Below are 20,205 nucleotides of genomic sequence, written 5' to 3' on the forward strand. Positions count from 1 at the left end.
GACAACCTGTTGTTGGCATTATATAAAAATATAGGATGATTTGCTGGTTCTCTTAATCCAGTAAGTGGGCATTCAATTTATACATAAGTATGCACTATTTTGGTAAGCCTGCTATGAACGCATGAACTTGTATGCTATATTGCACATCAATTTTTTTTTTTTGTCTGATTCTTAGTGTTTGTTACCCATAACAACCTTCTGGCCTCAATAATATGAACTATTCCTGCGCACATGATATCATTGATTATATTGCATTATGAATTTGCTCATTTTTCAGCCTAATTATTTCTCATTATATAGAAATGAATATGTCTGGTAATTTGTTTGTATCGTATGAATCCATTCGCTGATGTCATAAATCTGTGCTTGCCTTCATTTTTTTTTTTCTTTCCAGGCACAATGACCAAACTGTGGTTTAATATTGTTCTGGAATTTCTTGTTTCACAGTGGAATGTGTGCTCCCTATGGAGACACTTACAAGTGAGGTTCTGGAGATTTAAATTGGGAGATATTACATTTTTTTGAAAGCTGGCAATTCAGTGCACGGCATCATCATAAATGCTATCTACTGTATCAGAATAGTAAGAAAGAGTAAGAGAGAAGGAGAGGGAGAGAGAGAGAGAGAGAGTGGAGAGAGAGAGAGAGAGGTGGAGAGTAGGGATGAGAGAAGGAGGGAGAGCGTGAGAGTGAGAGAGAAAAGAAAAGGCACTGTAGAAGCATCTAATGCCTGTGTATGCTCGTAGATTTGCACAATTATGATTTCAATTTCGCCAACCAAACACTCACGAATGTCGTCATTGAGACGGCATAATGGGTTCATGTATGGCATAGCGCACTTGTGTGTGGGGGTGTGGGGACGGCAGTGTACAGTGATGCTGTGTGTGCAGAGATTGAGTCTGCCCCTTGTTAGCTCTATGTAATTGCATTTAGTCTTTCGGCTCAATCTGGTCTTTTGTTCACCTACGGGGGCCTGCGCGCCAGTCGTGTACGGACGGGGTCATGGGAGGTGCCATGGAAATTTTGCACTCAATTGCAAATGTCATAATGAAGGCTTTATAAGGTTTCACTGACGGCAGCTATTAAGAGAGAAATTGACTCTCGGAGTGCCTAATAAGCCATCAGCGGAGCAGAGATAGTTACTGCTCACAACAATGTTTTTTTCGAAGCTGGATACGCTATGGACTCATTCATGCATTAAATTGATTTAAGGAAAAAGATCCCCGCATATTCTATGTATCTATGTTTGCGATGGTTGCTATCGTTAGCATTCACGAATGGATGGTTGTAAGGGAAAGTTATTTTCAATGGATGCAGATCCATGCTATTGTGAGAATGCATATATGTGAGAGGGTTTTTTTTCCCTCTCTAACCATATTTTTTTGTAACTCCTCGTTTTTTGCTCAAATGTAAGAAATGTATTCCAAGTGTGCTGTATGGTACTTCTTCATGCAAGGGACATGTACGGAGGCAAATAGAATCTTGTTTGTGAATGGAAGCAGAGCTGTATTACACCATCTCAAGTATATTTCTATTCCTTCCAATTCCTGTCTGTCCATTGTTGCAATGTCTGTGTGCTGTTCATGATAAAGGCTTAAGACTGGCGTGTTTGCAGACCTTTAGCGGCAAATATAGAAAGGCTGAGCAAGCCCGGGCTGCCAAGAAAAGTGTGGGCAAATAACATGCATGTTGTGCTTGAAATAAATCGTTGTGCGGCATGATTGGTTCACAGTTCAAATATACAATCGCGCTGGTTTAACGCTATCGGACCTCTGGATCTCAACTAGTTCGTGACTGGCTTGTGTGTAGAGTTGTGTGGCTACACTCAGAACATGGGAAAGTGAACACCTTGGTATGCTATCGAGCTGTGAAGATATTTTCTTTCTTTTTACTTTGTTTGTGACAGCAAAATATGTGGGGGGGGGGGGGGAATCTGACCTGTTTTCCAGTTCTGAATAATTTGTTTCATGTTTCTGGACAGAATCATGTATATTTGAAGGTTAATTTTACAATTTGGTTGGAAATCAATGTCACTGGGATATGAGATAGGGAGAGTGCCCCAGACAAATGTTCTGATGTTCATACAGTAAGGTCTTGACATTCTTTGATAAAATTTTGGGTTGGGGAGAAAGCACTGATATGAAACGGGTGACAGAAAAATGATACCATGTGAATTTATGGAAGACATTGGCATATTCCCCATCTTAAAACATGCATGTAGTGACGAGGAGTTCAATATTTTATGCTTGGCATCATTCAGTGTTTTTTTTTTTCCTTTTGGCAACATTGGATCATTGTGCAAACCATATGCAACCATTAAGTAACCATCTGTTAAAGACTTGCATACAGGCAATATTTCTGTACCGCATATGTTTCTATCATCAAGGGTGATAGCTTTGACCATCTCATTCTTGAACTGAATGGCATTTGATGTGACTTTCTTTCATATTTAGATAATATGATTGCTCAAAATCTCCTCATCTTCTGGAGTTGGAAGGGGGGGGGAGGTGTTCAGAGAGAAAGGATAATATCCAATATTTAAACTAGCAAATTGCTTGTTTGTGCATAAATTATATTTGATTATTGCCTCACAAGGCTTCTCACTCTAGTAGTGTGTTTCCATGGCTGAGGTCAGACTGTTTTCTATAGCTTGACCTCTATTTGCCTGCTATTATTCTCCCAAGACCCCCCTCCTCCCCCCCCCCCCCCCATCCCCTTTTCTTCTCCCTCTAGACGCAAGAGACCTGAAAAGCCAGCCTTTTGTGCCGACATCCTAATAGCATTTGCGCAGTGTAAATATCACCCCACAATGTGCATTGCATGTATATGCAGAATTACTGTATTAGAGCATACATATTTCAGTGTATGTGTTGCAGGGAGTGCTTTTGTCCGATGTGTTTGTATGTAACGCTACAAATGGTGGCAAGATATGGCTAATATTCAGCTCATCATTATTATTGCTATTTTTTTTTAGTGCTCTTTGTTATTGTGCTTTAAATTCCCTCCCTATTTTCTATCATCTCTATAAAGCAGTCATTTGCATTGTTCAATTTTGGTTTTCTTTTTTTTTTCTCTCATGAGGAAAAACTATTTAACAGTAGAGACTGGGCATCCCAAGCTGTGCAATATGTTATTGGTTTGGAAGTGTAGTTTTAATCTTCCTGCGTGTGTAAGTGTGAACTTGTACTGGTGGGTCCTATTTGAAAAAAAAAAAAAACCAAACAAACACAAATCTATGCATATTCAAGGCTTAGCTTTTTTTTTAAAATCCATTATTAGCTGTCATATACAATCATAACTGATGGATTCATAAATTGATTAGTTACAGTGTCATTTAAATCTGACCAAACATTGGAATTTGATCTTATTTTGCTCTTCTTCTTTTTTTGCCTTGTGAAATGCAATTTTTGCTAAATGATTTTTTTTTTTTTGCTGGATTTGAACAGTAGCTGTGTATGTTGTGCTCAACATATCCTGCAATTTACAATACTCAAAATCTGTCAGCTAGTAAACAACTCCGATAGTTATGAGATGTGATTATGAGATTTAAATTGCTGTATTCAATTTAGGCAATGGCTCTGTCAGTGTAGCGAGGTAAAGGGAAAAAAAAAGGATTACTACTCTGCTATGTAGGCAGTCATGCGTAGAGCTGTCGTCTCAAACTTGTGCAATACCATCTCTTCCATGTGCATTCATCTCATAGGCGAAGCTTCCTTTGAATTTAAACCTTGTGGGGTGTGTGGGGGGGGGGGGAAGTAAGAAATACCACAGAATCAGTCCTTTTTTCTTTTCTTTTTTATAAAGAACCCCCCCCCCCCCCCCCAAGCAAGCCCATTATATCGCCCCGTGCGCACGCAACAGTTGAACCATCACTGGAGATGGAGATGCATGTAGGCTGCTATAGTCAAAGATAATGCACAAAGCCCTGCCAAAGTTCCCTTCACATTTCCCAATATCATGTACATACTAGCACACAAATCTCACTCCAGACGTTATGACAGATTCTGGACAATCATCTGCTGAGAAATGTATTTTGTATCACTCATTATTTGGTTTTCCTTCACTTTCTTGGTGTATTTTTGTCTTAGTTTCAATGGTTGTAAACTACTTATATTTATTGATGTTTGATATTTAAATGAAGAGAGGGATTTTAAGTGTCTTACATACAGTAGATTTTAACCATTGTTTGAAGTAATTTGATCATTTTTTCATCTTCTCTATTTTGAGTGTGTAATTGAGAGCAATACATTGTAGGAATACAAATGGGGCCAAACGAAGTGTGTTGCCAGATATTTCTCGATTCACCAAATTTTATGCGTCTTTGTTTAGTGCCAGTGTGATATAGGCTTGTTTCATCTATTTTTCCAGTGACTAGATGCACAGAGTGCATTGAATAATGCTTGTTTAATCATTAATCACTTTTTTATTCAAGATACAATAAGCCTATATAGGATGATATTGTTCAGAGTGAATATAACCCCCACTTATTGTGGTAACGATGAATATAGATGGTACTTTGGCATTTTAAAATCTGCTTTCACGCAGACCCAAGATTGTTTTTTGGATTACATGATTAATTCTCTTGTGATGAAGCAACTTGCGTCCTTTTTATTTTTGTACCACTTTGCCATTCTGACGCACTGTTTATATTTCAGCTGACCTTTTCTGGACTGAATTTGTAATGTGAATGTGTGTTGTGGCTTTGATCATGAACAAATATGACCTTTTAATCAGCGTAATTTTTACATAATATTTGACAGATGGTACGCCTCCATATGCTGCTTTTCTTTTCTTAACTCTGTCTCTCATCATCCCAGTAATTTTAGAATGTGGTTGTGAAATTCTCATGACAGAGTACTGTAATATTCAAAGTAATTTCACAAAAATACTTTTACTAATTTCTTCTTCTTTTTTAATTCAAATGTACAGATTCCTACTAGAATAATGACTTACAAACATGACCAAACCTGTACTGTATTTATTAGTCTTGTCGCAAACTGAACAACGGTACTCCCCGAGTCATATGTTCTGTGTACATGTATGTTTGTACAAATCACGGAAATCAAACTGAAACATTTTGGAATGAATTGTAGACATAAATGATTTTGTACAATTTAGACGATTTGATAGAGTGAGAATTTTTCTAGTGATTATGTAGTATTGTAGACTGTGGATTAACTATGTTACAGCAGAGATTTCTGCAGATTTTGATGATCATTTAAATGTTTGGAATGATATTTCCAGATAATCACATTCTGGATATGTAAACGAAGGATCACTTGTCAGAGAATTGATGATTGTTAATTGCTAGTGTCTTTGGTAGCTGAATATCAAAAAGAGAAATGTCGGTAGGATTAGCTAGAAATATGAACTGGTGTCATTTGTAAAACAGTGATGTGAATATGTGTCAGTTTGAGCAATATGAAAATAAAAAGAGAAAAGATGTCCGTGGACTTTGGAAAAGATGTGATATAATTGTTGTATGTCAGTTTGTCTGTCATGATTGTTGATGGGAGCTTGGGTGTGTGAATTTTTGAAGATGGTTCTTATTACTCGCAGTTCATCTTTTTATTAAATCAAATTTCTTTTTTTTATACGCAAGTCACTTTAAAGGGACTGTACAGTTATAATTGAGGTGGGGATTCATGTTTTGAACATTCCTAAGTGAGATAAGGAGAAACCTCTTATGAAATATGAAAGAGCATTTACTTTTGAGAAGGATTCAACGTTTATTTGATGAAAATTGATTTTCAAATGGTTGAGATATACAAGAGTGTGATTATAATAAAAGGCGACAGGCCACGCCTTTTATTAGGATCTCTTTGTTTCACCTTGTTTTTGGATATCTCAGCCATTTCAAAACCGATTTTCATCAAATAAATTTTTGATACCCCTTGGAATTACATGCTCTTTGACATCTCATAGAGTGGTTTCTGAATACTTCGCAAAACATTAAAAGCTAAATCTTCACCTCAACCAGAACTGTAGACACCCTTTAAAAAACAATGAGCATGTTTTGGATAGTCTTACTGATCAATAAAGATTACTTTTTTTTTCATTCATATCAAGGTAGTAGCCATGTAACTCCTTACAGACCTCAAAATGCATTATACTAGATTATGTGCATGGCTGCCAGATGCATCATAGACAATCATATACCATGATATAGATTGATTGATTAAAGGACAAGTTGTGTGTGGATTGAGTGAATGCAGCAATATTAGAAGAACACATCAGTTCAAGTTTGAGGAAAATTGGACTATCTGTTCGAAAGCTATGAATTTTTAAAGGCATAATTTAATAACCATTTGCAGATGAAACAAAAACCCAGCATTAGTGCTTCAAAATAGTTCTGAAATGTGAGTTAGGGATAGAAACAACCAATGTAAGAATTTGAATCAGTGTAATTGATGTTAAGTATTGTTGAATATACAGAATGTGAACCATAGTTATAGTAAAAATGTTTCCAGACATGATTTATTGGGAAAAACAGTGATATCTCCTTATATTTCAGGATTTATTGCAAAAATTTTATATGATAGGATGTTTTGTTATACAGCTGACCTACTCATATGCATCAAATATGATAAATTGAAATTTTTTAAGATCACTGCTCCCAAAGGTAAACAGGACCTTTAAGTTTCAGTGCTGGCATTGCTGGATGAGAAGACTAGAATGAAGAAAAAAAAATCGAGATATCTTCACTTTTCTCGGATAAGAACATTTGACTTACCCCTTTCAGAAGGCAATGGGAAAAATATTACCCTTAACATAAGTCAGTAACAAGTTGAGGGAGTGTGTACTTTTCAAAAGGAAATAAAAGTTAGTGGAATTCTCTTCATATGTTTCACATTTTTCAAACTTTCTCAGTCTGATATGTACTAGTAATATTACTGCATTTGCTCAATCCACACATATACTAAGGTGAACTTGTCCTTTGATAATGACATAATAACATGTAATAGACATATATGTATATATGTGTATGTATGTACTGTAAAGCAAGATTTTTTTTGTTGCACTAAATTTTCGCGAATTGAAGCCGACGGCCGTTTTCACGGCATGTAATTTTTGTAAAGTGTCACTGGCATTCAATCAGAGACTCCAACTCTCCCGTTTTCGACGGGAGATCTCCCGCCGAAAACCCATTTTTGCAAAATCTCCCGTTCTCCCGTTTGAGATTTAATTTCTCCCGGCCTGGCTCAATGTCTCCCGTTGGAAAGGATTTCTGACTTATTGCTATCGTATGTTGCAAAAATACGCCTTAGATAGCACCAGAGAGCATCTATAACCCTAGGAACTTCGCCCTTCGCACACATAAACTTGGGTCTCCCGTTTGCTAGGGGTTTCAGGCGGGAGAATCTCCAGATCAGAAGGTGCTTGGGGTTGGGGTCTCTGTTCAATGCAAACGGTCTAGACAACTTTCATGTGCATTTTGATTTCACGAATCTCGGCTCTTTCGAAATTAAAATGCATACGAACATACGAGGTTTTACAGTATATATGTATGCATGTACACGTATGTATATGTAAATATAATCAGTTCATACATAAATCATATCATATACCACTATTTTGTAATTGATACGTTCAAATTCCTCCCATGTGAGCTTCAAGTTCATCCTGTAAAATGACATCAATTTTTATTAAGTGGCCAACTTGAACAATTTCCAGCAGACTTTGAAGTACAGTGTATAAACTCTTTACTTAGCATCCACAAAGACTCAGAAGTTTACCAGCAGCCCAGCTCCCCTGTCATCAAAGCTAGTGCATGGATCGTTCCCAAGATTTATTTGAATGCTGAGGATGTCCCCAAGATGAAAGTGTACTTTCCGAGGCGCACAGTGCAAATCATACATAGCGACTGGTTTATATTTACCAACTGAGTCATCCCCACACAGTCTATTTAGGCCATGGGCTCACTCCATGCTGATCAGCCGTCCTGGTGAGGCATTGAGATCTGTGTATAATAGTTGGAATGGATTTGTAGGTGATATTATCCCAGCAACATGCTTCACACATGAAAGATATAAAATCAACAATGAGTGAAAAACTCCCCTCATAAGGAGCTGATCCAATCTGTATTGTCCATTCTAATGGGCCATATTTCTCTCCAGTTAACTATATTCTAATATTTTGTGGCTGAAAAGCACATTTTTCTCTCTTTTCTCTATCTCTGCGACAGCTGAATCAAACGTTCAGCTCTGACTAGGCTCAAACATGTAAACACACGACCTCTACAAATGCCCTTTGACATGTCATGACCTTTGGCAATCACAATAAACCAAGCATCCTACCTTGAACTTTGCAGTTCACTTGCAACCCACACAAGATGTTATTTGTAACACCCAAAATCCAACTTGGCCAATTGTTGTATACGTATTTGTGTGTTTGTGTGTGTTCATGTTTTATATGTATTATATATACATATAAGATATGATTATAGGTATATATGTGTATATATATATATATAGCAATGATAATGTCACAACAGAGGAATGCATTGAATGCCAATCTTGATTTTGATTAAAAATCCGAATTTTCGGGGGTCCTCCCCCTTCGTCAGGGATGACAGTGCGAATGAATTTTTCCATTTATTTGCACTGTCATCCCTGACGAAGGGGGAGGACCCCCGAAAATTCGGATTTTTAATTAAAATCAAGATTGGCATTCAATGCATTCCTCTGTTGTGACATTATCATTGCTATTTCTAGTACTGCCAATACGCGGAGCAACTACAATATATATATATGTCTATGATTATAACATAAATATTTATCTATTACATATAATTATATACACACACATATATATGTTTTGAGTTTAGTTTTGCAAATTGAGACATTATCCCCAAGGTATTAGTTCCTCTGAGGTATGGATAGACCGAGACAAAATGAAGTCTGAAGTAGAAATTAGCAGTCTCATTGTCCGCTCCATGTATTGGTGACTTATCATTCCCTGGGGGTCTCATGAATATTCATACCATACAAGGGACCACCTGAACAGCTGCCCATGTGGTGGCAGAGAAATGAGTGCCCATAGAACCGGCTCTCAGTTTCATAGAATTGGCTTGCCGGCTCTTGCACTAGCAAATTATGGGTTATTTCACCAGACAATTGTACTTTGTTGGATACACATGAATAGGAAATGTTTTGATTTGATTGTGATGGCAAAAAAAAAAGCACTTTCCATTTGTGTTGTTCATTGGTAGAAACCTCAAAGCTTATGCCCAAGGTTTCCAATAGATAGGCAAAGTGTTCTAATAAGCAATATGGTGTGACAAAGACAAACTGAAAACAAGAAAATCGCTTCAGCTTCTGACAGATATTTGATTGAGTAGGTAAACTGAAAACTCAAGGGATCCATATATCCTTCACAGTAGTCCTATGAATTTGATCTTTTGCACGAAGGCCTCCAACAACCATATTACAAAGTTGTGCACTGCATATATCTTGAATAGAGCATCAAAGGTTTGAATGAGACTTGCTATCATGAATATTGTTATTATGACTGAGCATAATAATACTTTGTAATCATAATCATAATCATGATTATGATTATGATACTACTACTACTGATAATAATAATCTAAAGATAATGATATTCATTATCATCATTCTTCTTAAAACTATTATAACCATGTATTATTATCATGATGATTGTTGTTGTTGTTGTTCTTCTTCTTATTATTATTATTAGTAGTAGTAGTAGTAGTAGTAGAAGTAGTAGTAGTAGCAGTAGTAGTATTATCATCATTATTATTATTATTATTATTTCATTATTATAAATATCATTACTACTACTACAACTACTGCTGCTGCTAAAACTACTACTACTACTAGCTACTTCTACTACTACTACTACTACTACCACCATTTTAGCATTTTTATCAGAGTTATCATCATCATCATCTTTATTATCATTGTCACCAACATCATCATTTTTGTTACCATGACATGAATGACTCATCAGAATGGCCCCCAACTCTTTTGAGTCGCTCGACCTGCATCCACCTGTTGAGGTTCATCTCATCTGTATCGGCCAACATGGCATGTTGTATTCTTAAATCAATGCGATAGGACGAGCAAAGTGTTGGCAATCTCTATAGGGATGTTGAGGATTTGTTGTGAAAGTTCTAAGTATGTCCACAAAGTGGTTTGTTCCTGTTACAATTGCATATGGTCTTGTAGGATCTAGGTGTGATGTAAAATCATCTAGAACTTTTCTTTTTAACCAATGGGCCATGATGTCGGCCAAAAATAAAATGCAAAAATTAATTCATGTTTCATCTAACTATGAGCCTGGAAAACATTTGTATAGGAGCCAAAGTGGGCCTTGGGTTGAAAAAGGTTGAGAAGCACAAATCTAGAATTCGGACACAAATAAGGCACATCATTCAAGTATTTATGTGTATCTTGATGTTGAAGAAATGAAATTCAGGATTATAGAAGATAGCCAAAGTCATAAAAATTCTATAGATGTCTCATAGTGGTCAGTATTGCAGTGTTGAAGCTGTCACATTATCTTTTTTTTCCCTTGCAGTGGTCCTAATCAAATGACATTAATATCTCTATACTGCATTGCACATTACACAGTGCTGCATAATACATGTATGTATACATGCACTGATCCCTTGTTCTATTCTCTCCTTTTTACCACTATTGATAAAGTAGCTTCCCTTCCTGTCACAATTGCATGCTTTACAATTCTTACATTTATCTGCATATGTCAACATATCTCACGATCACTTTTTGCAAGATACACACAATCAAAAGTAAACAGTTGAGAGTATATGAACATAATTCTATCTGCTTGGCAGGCTTGTGCTAGTTGTGCTTGTTGCATAATGTACACTCCGAGGAGAATTTTGTGCAGAAAGCTAGTACCAATGGATAAAGGGCATGTTGTAAATGTATTTACCAAGCAAATGCCATCATACAGCTGCATTCCACAGAATTTGCCATATCTGCAGAAATGTATGTCCCAAATCTAAAATGCAATGATTATTATATGGGAAGGTTTAATCCTGTATGCAGTGTGAAGTATTGACACATCTAATTTAGATGTAAATGTGTGTGCATTCACGGGGCTTCATATTTCCTCAGCCAGCACTCCCAGCCCCCACACCCCACCCCACCCCAGTTAGTGTCAAAGTGATGGCATGATATAGTCATGGTGTGTTTTATTGCAGGTGTGGAAACAAAATAGACTCCACTATTTCTTAACATATTGCATCTTTAGTTACCAGGAATTTGTTTTTGTTTTAGATGCAGAATTTACAAGTTTGGATGTTTGGTGGGCACTAATTCTAAGGGCAAGGAGGTGTTGGAATGGGGGTGGGTAGGGAAAATATGTCTATAATGTATTCATTCAGTCATCACAGAGATAATAATATTACTCAGGTTTCACTATGTAATGATTTTGGGGGGCCAAGATTTTATGCGATGGTTAGTCAAACACTGCAAGTATACTTGGGTGACCCGCACCTCATCATAGTTAATGTTTGCCCATAATTGAATCACATTTCGCCACTGAAATTCTTTGAAATCCAACTCGCATACAGGAAAAATACTGAAAATTCCAATGGAATCACAAGTTCACTGATCGATATTGAAAATTTGCAGCTATCGTCGTCAAAGGCGAACGATGCGAAAAAGTTGCGCGCTAAGGAAGGGGCCCGCAACTCGTCACCCGCTCTCCCATAGACTTAGCACGTAAAAGACGTGTGCGGGTGACCGTGATGTTCCCATAGACATACACGTAAAAGATGCGTGCGGGTGACATATAACACGTATTCCTATAGCTCTATCAAAATTTCAGATTTTCGCGAAAAACTGTTCGGTTTTCACCACAATTTGCTTGGTTGTGGTAGTCCTGCCAAGTTTCAAGCGTACAGAACACAGTCCCGGGCATACATTTTTGTTCAGTGCGCTCAAAACGATTTTAAGCGGGGTGACGGTATTCGGGCCCCTGACGAGGTGCGGGCACCTGGCTATACTTTAGTGGATGTCTGACTCACAGCAGCAATATTTTATTGAATTGGAAAAGAACAACAATTAACAACCCATGACAACAACAAATGAGCTTATAAGATTTGAGCACCATAATATATTGCTTGACAGCAATGCAATTTCCTGAGATCAGGTTTGCGTTAGACTATCTAAACAACTCATTCAGGACTGCTGGTTGCATATTTTAATTTCAGACATCAAACTGGCAGTGAACAAACTCCATAGATAATACTCTGTGGGCTAAATCCAGATATACTGAATGATCTGCATCGGATTTGCACCGGTCCAAGACTACATCAAATTAATGCCAAGGTCATGAATCAGTTACTGAAATTGAATTTTATGAATGTGTCAAATGTCAGCCATGACAATTAAATTTGATGAGGACGACTTGATTTATTGTATTATTACATTGCAGTTCACATAATAATTAAGTCTTTTGATATGAGTGTGAAATTAAGCTATGTGAAGAGACATGGAAATCTTTATCAATAGGGCCTATGCCTGCTAGTAAGTGAGATATGTTTGGTATACTATCTAGCACATCATATATATAGTAACTTCATTATCTTCTGCCAGTACATTCTTGTATTAAATTTGCAATAATTCCACACAAACTTGCCACCATTTTGCCTTACAAACGAGGTATGCAGTAAAGGCACAAATGATCAAACCTTGGCTGATTAGGAGGTTATAGCTCAATTGGACTATTCCTCTTGTCTATATCTGTTGCACATCCCACCCCATCCTCATGCAAACCCAGAGACTCCAACTCTCCCGTTTTCGACGGGAGATCTCCCTCCGAAAACCCATTTTTGCAAAGTCTCCCGTTCTCCCGTTTGAGATTTATTTTCTCCCGCCCTGGCTCTGTGTCTCCCGTTGGAAAGGATTTCTTACTTATTGCTATTGTATGTTGAAAAAAATAAGCCTTAGATAGCACCAGAGAGCATCTAGAACCCTAGGAATTTCGCTCTTCGCACACATCAACTTGGAGTCTCCCGTTTGCTAGGGGTTTCAGGCGGGAGAATCTCCAGATCAGAAGGTGCTTTGGGTTGGAGTCTCTGCAAACCCCCACCTACCCACTCCTCCTCTACTCAAAAGAGCTGCATCAGTTGTTATTATTGGAGGCCTTCAGTCTTATCCAACATTAACCCATTCCATACTAAATTCTGAAATGCCCAAAGACGTAATACGCAGGCCATACCAGGTTCCTGCACAGAATGGTTTAAAGGTCTTGTTTACCTTTGGGAGCAGTGATTTAAAAAATGTTCAAGACATCACATTTGATGCATATGTGTAGGTCAGTTGTATCACAAAACATCCTACCATATATATATACCAGGTATATATATTTTTTTTGCAATAAAGCCTAAAATTTAAGGAGATTTTTTTTCTAAATAAACCATACGTATAACTGTACACAGTTTAGTCTAGAAACATTCTTATTAAAACTATTGTTCATATTTTGTATATTTGGTAATACTTAACATCGATTATACTGGTTCAAATTTTTACATTGGTTGTTTTTGTCTCTAACTCACATTTCAGACCTATTTTGAAGCGCTAATGCTGGGTTTTCGCTTCATCTGCAAATGGTAAACCAAGAGTTGAAATGCATTTCATGTGCAGACGCAATATCTGTCTTCTCACAGATGCGCTGTGATGGGTGGTATAGTCTTAAACTCTGTGTACCATCATCTTTCACACAGCCATACTAAACATATCACAGCCTTTCTAACTTAGAATCATTTTACTGACATATCACAAAAAGATGATGAATAAAGATATCTGCCAATGTTTGTGTCTATCTGGGCATAAAGTAGATATGGAAATGGTTGTCTTTGTGGATTGTTCTAGAGTGTATTATAAGTCTAATTCTAGTTTTATTTGGTGACATGACATTTGCTCCTATGACAAAGGCTCCAGTTTTATTTTCTCCAAGGACTGAGGGTTAGGGTTAGGGTTAGGGTTAGGGTTAGGGTTAGGGTTAGAGTTAGGGTAGGGTTTTAGGTTTACTTTGATATGAGGATTAATAGAATTAGGATGAGGATTAGGGTTATATTGTGAGTAGAATTTATGTTTGGTTTAGCTGCAGATATTTCATGGAAGCAATTGTCGCAGGAGCAACAGTGATGGAACTGTTTTTCTTTACACACACAAAAAAAATCCTCTGTCTGCATGCATCTTTCTCTCTTTACATATTTCATCCTTTCACAGATATCTCTAACAGGCCAATATGTATCTCTGATATGACACATTCTTTTACAAATGGAAATCCTGTCATATAAACCAATACATTTAAGCAATACATTCTGCACCCTGTTTATGAAAACCTAAGTAGAAAAAAAAAAACCAATGAGATCAGTTTTAGTGCACTAAATTCCTTCCAATCTCTACTTTGGGTGAAATAGCTAGTCCTTCTTGTTTTGCTTTGGGTTTTTTTTTTTTTTTCATTTTCAAATTTTCCTTTCCCTCCACTGTATGTTCCTTTCCCTCCTCCTCAACCCCCTTTACCTTCCTCCTCCCTTCTTCTGGTTTCTTTCTTCTTCCTTTTTCCACCTCAATTCCCTTTCCCTTTCTTTCTCTTCCCTTTTCCATCTTTGTCTTTTTGTTCCTGCTTATCTCTTTCATCCTTACGGTCGTTGTTGACGCTTACTTGCATAACTCAGGGAACAGGCCAGTTAACTTATGACTCTGACCATCATATATGTCCATCACACAAAAGACAATGGGAAGTAATATATCAAACATGTAATTAAACCCTACATTTTTTAATTCAAACAATATCCATTTGTCAAATTACATTGATTTTATATTCCTGTATGAGTCATGTAATGTACACACCATGGTAGTGTCGTGAATATAAAGGTACGATTACAACTTTTTTAACACTATATCTGTAGTAAACCATAGCTATTGTTTACTTCCTCATATAATGAATATGAGAATAATGTGCCACACAATACACTAGCAATTCATTCTCAACTCAGGTTTATGACAGTAGAGTGCTTTTGTCTGCATATAGTTTTGATTTTGTTTTTCTAACTCAAAACCCTGTTGACATTGCTGCACTTAACTATGGTACTTTCAAAAGCTTTCAACCATTAAAATCACGTGGCTACAAAAGAACCTTGTATTATCTATTGCTCTATAGTGTTTCTCAAAGGACACAATGGACTCTTCATAAATCACAATTATTATTATCAATTTTTTTGCTAAGTATCAATTCACAGAATTTGGACGTGAGCAGTCTCCTTTATCTGGCTGCTCTTTCATTTCAAAAATTTCTCAATACCATTATCCAGATCCCTTCTATGACCTTCCATTGCCTTATAAAGTGCGCAGCACACTTTCAATGACATTTACGAACATTTATGAATCAATCATATTTTGCCAGGCAGTTCTCCCAATTCAAACCATGAAGTTATATAGCGCCGCACAGTGAGTGATGATAGAGTGTTCGGCACTTCATGCGACATGATTTCAGGAAGTTGTTAGTCATGTTGCTCTCTTTCACTGAAGTCTGAAGTACACCAGTGGGTAAATATGGAAACTGTAATCTTGGGGTTTACTCTCGGTGCACTTAATCCAAACACGAGTGATTGCTGATGAGGGAACTGCATAAGAAAACACAGATCTTGGGAAAAATTGGGGGGCATGAACTCTAGCCAAGAGGCCACAGGCATTCCTTAGTTGTTTTTCTTCTTTTTTCTTGCATTCTCTGAATTCTCTTTCTGCTGTCTCATAACATTTGTCAAGCCTTCATTGGATTTGAAGGGTAGTGTGATGCAAATAATATATTCAGTGAAGCATGAGGCTATAGGATTGTGTTTTCCTATCTACTGAAGAAGCACCTCATAAATTCTCAAGGAGATCATAAAGCAGAGAATGTTTGATAAAAGGAAATGGAATGGGTCTCTCTCTTACGAGACACACATCTTTGAGGTTGACTTTGATTACTTACACATCGCATCACATTCAACGTAACCTAAACATACTAATGGAATATTTCAGCTATCATACTGTTTAATGGAAGAGGGGTAACACAATCCAACTTATTATCTTTACTAGCTCCCTTTTCCATATATCTGTATCATTTTAGAACTTTTATGTGTCAATGTGATGATTTGTGATATATTTTTGTGAGTAATTTTGCATATAGCTTGTCTATCTCATTAAAATTGAAATAAATACATGATACATGATTAACTAAAATTTAAACAAGAAACTCAACAATTACATGAGGCGAACTATTATAGATATCCTGAAGCATACAGTACATCCCCACCCCCACCCTACCCACACACACACACAAGAGATAATAATGGGAAATGAAAATATGGTCTAGATTAACATTTCTTGGCAAAGTCGAGCAAGTTTGATTGAAAACTTAACACATGCTACTCTGTTGCCAATCAACATCTTCCAACACCAGCTGTAAGACTTTGGGGGACATGAGAATTCCCAACAACTTTGTGTACTTTTTTTTTTTACTTTTTGTACAGATCTCTTTCTTCCTCATTTCATGTAAGTTAAAGGGTGTGTACAGTTCTGGTCGAGGTGAAGATTTAGCATTGAACATTTTGTGAGATGTTCAGAAACCACTCTATGAGATGGCAAAGAGCATCAGAGATGCCAAGTTCAAAAAACTTTTATGAGTGAGATTTTCATGACTCGGCATCTCGGCGCTTGCGCGCATGCGCGCCCTAACGAGGGGGGTGTCCATCGTAGGGAGCTTTTTTAAATCATTAGCTCTTAATGATGCGATCTGGTGCATACTTAAGTGACTATTTTTTACTAATTTTGAAAGACAAAGGAGAAATATACCTTCAATTGCAACTATCACTTTAATCCTTTGAGCTATTATGCTCCTTATTTTTGGCCCAAATTGCAGACTTCACCCGATGCGTGAGAAAAATGGGTGCCATGCATGAGACAGACCCTAAATGCTCGAGTCTCACGCAGAATGCGCGAGACTTGGTAGCTCTGGAGCATGCAATTCTAAGGGGTATCAAAAGTTTATTTGATGAAAATCAGTTATGAAATGGCTGAGATATCCAAAAACAAGGTGAAACAAAGAGATCCTAATAAAAGGCATGGCCTGTCACCTTTAATTATTATCACTTTTTTTTGGGGATATCTCAGCCATTTGAAAACCAATTTTCATAAGATAAACGTTGAATCCTTTTTAAAATTACATGCTCTTTCATATTTCAAAAGAGGTTTCTCATTATCTCACTTAGGAATGTTCAAAACATGAATCCCTACCTCAACCAGTACTGTACAGTCCCTTTAAGAAAGGCATCATTCACAAAGGATAGTTGATCGATCTGTTTACAAAAAGTTGTGATATAAAACTGATTCAAGTTTGTCTATGAATAACGTTGTCACAAATTCATGACAGTGAGAACAAGTTTACAATCATGTCTTTATGAATATGTCAAAAAGAAAAAAAGAGGAAAGAATCAAAATATTCATGTGCAAGGCTTTGACAGAACACGTGTGATGAGTGAATCATATCCTGAACTTGACATTTCAGTATATTGTGATCTAATCAGTGCTGTGCATATGTTCTATCAGAGAGACAAGTGGCATATGAAAAGGACTATCATTTTATTTGTGTGACATGAGCACTCTCTTACCTCAAATATACACACAAACACACCCCCTCTCTTTCCTTTCTCTCTCTCTCTTCCTATTGTTCATGAAGGGCCTGAATTGACATCTTAAAAGAAATTGTGTGGGTGTGTGTATGCACGTGTCCGTGCATGTATGTAAATGACTGTACAGTTCAAGTTTATTTGATGTTGCAATTGAAATATTTTTTTTGGAAAAATAAGCATGATTATGGTACCATTAATCACAGCTATCTTTCTTTTATCATGCTCAACAAGAATCTTCCATACATCAAATTATCGACCTTTGCGTAGCCATTATGCGAGACCATTGCAACCAATCCTGGTATTGTCAAACACATCCTTCTGTTCATCCTTGTATACATCTTGCGTCATAAAAACACCATGCAGGTTGGCAAAAGGGCAATGCCAGTGGCTGCCCACACGTTTTGAGCACAATTTGTGTTACTGTTTGTCTGCTTTTTTACTCGTTTTGTTTCCTTTCTTTCCCAATTCTCCCGACTTCCCACACAAATCTACTTCACAATCACAGACAGAACTCCACACATTTACAGCTGCAATGTTGTTTATGCCACATGCTTGTATCGACCCAAAAGACTTTGAGACAAATTCTCGCTTTCATAATATTCACAAAAATTCCGCGCATGAGCTGTCTGAGCTGAAACTTTATTGAATACACACACACACACATATGCACCATTCATAATATAAACAAAGAAAACAAAGGCTTGTGAGATACAATGATGCAACAATGACAAAAAGCTGGTTTGGTGCTCATAAATAGCTGTACAAAATAACAAAAATATCCACCAGTCTACAACCTGCAAATTCACCCTTCTGTGTATAATTATTTACATGTCCTAAAGAATTCACTAAACATTCTACCTTTGGCATGATTTTTTTTTCTCCTCATTATTCTAAATTTCATGTGTCTTACCTATGCATCTACCTATCATCTTTTTTCATTTTTTTTTCCAATACATGTGAACTTAACATGAAACAAGCCTGTGAATGTGTTGCACAAGAGACTTTCTACACTGAATTGCTATGACTACCATCACCATGGCAACAAGCTGAAGTCCTGAAAGCTGATTGGCCATTACTATGACAACTGACAACATAGACACGCTGAAGGCAAAAGGGTTATTTTTGCATCCAAAAGCTAGTCCCAAAGTCATTTGGTCCCCACGTGACATGCTAGTAGAATCAAAGTTTAAATGAGAAGAACAAAAACCACATTCCTGTCCTGAAAAGTTGCATACGCACTAATGGCTGTCACCACTGAACATGTACATGTAAATTAGCAATTTCTTCCTCATATTACACTCTATGAGCATAAATTCATTTTGCCAACATTTAAATGAAACACCAAGTAATGTCAACAGTACAGTACATCCCCCTTTCTACAAATGTACTTCTACACTACAAATGGCATTATGATAGCATTACAGTGACTATTTTCTCAAAAACAAAAACAAAGAAAAAAGAAAAAAACAACATATACAGAATGAGACACTACACAAAATCAATTGTATGTCATAAACAGTACCAAGGACACAATAATTAGATTCACTGTACATAACATAATGAAGAAAACAAACGATCAAACAAATTGAAAAGTAAAGCATATCGAGTTCAAGAAATTTCCCATCCTGAAATTTTCCCACTTTTCCCCCCTACATCAGGTGAGTTGAGTCTATTTCTGGTTGATTTCAGGAAATTCCTATCTCTGTGTCTATTTCTGGTCAGGATGTGGCTTTTTTTTGGACATGTTTCACAACAGATGTCAAACGTTGATTTCTGCATTCCTTGTCTGAATTTCCTGCAAAACTGACGTTAGTGAGCCAGATCTGGGGCGGTGATTTTTTTGTCTTGCCTGCAGGGGACGAGCGAGTGTGCAATTTTATCCTTTAGTACCAGACCTCAAATTGAAAACAAAAAAACAAAAAACAGAAAACAAAAACAAAAACAAAAACAAAAACAAAAACAAAACAAAACAAAACAGACAGACAGGAAAAAAAGTGCAACCCGGATAGGAATTGCAGTAAACTTCTAAAATTGCAGTAAACTTCTAAAAGGAAGAGCAAAAGTTATCTTTTGTCACAACATGCCTTGACTTGTGTAGTCATGATCACTGTCATGTATTTGTATCATCCATTCATACTCTGTAACAGCAACACAACAACAGTACAAGCTATCGTATTTCCCCTTAATTACCTCATTACGCAGTACAGAGTTTCAGCTTGAAATGACAGAAAGATGAATTTGAACAAAACAAATTTGGTCGATATGTGATGAAACTTCATATAACCATGTTTTAAAAAAAAAAAAAACCTGTAGCATACAAAGCAATATCACCATTAAGAAGTCTCTCTCACTGAGTTGGCGCACACGTGAGCAGGGAAGTTCTTAACAACCATATTCCTTTTGCTTTTGGTTTCATTTTGTCTACCGAGGGACTGAGAATCACAAACCACACATCTCTTCCGAAAATGACATGGAGACAGGTAGAAAGACTACCACTCTGGATTCAATAAAGTCAAATCTTATCTACCTATCAA

Source organism: Diadema antillarum, unplaced genomic scaffold (assembly GCF_040938485.1).
Source record: "Diadema antillarum isolate AM-2024a unplaced genomic scaffold, OU_Dant_1.0 scf00000011, whole genome shotgun sequence".
In the NCBI taxonomy this organism is placed as follows: Eukaryota; Metazoa; Echinodermata; class Echinoidea; order Diadematoida; family Diadematidae; genus Diadema; species Diadema antillarum.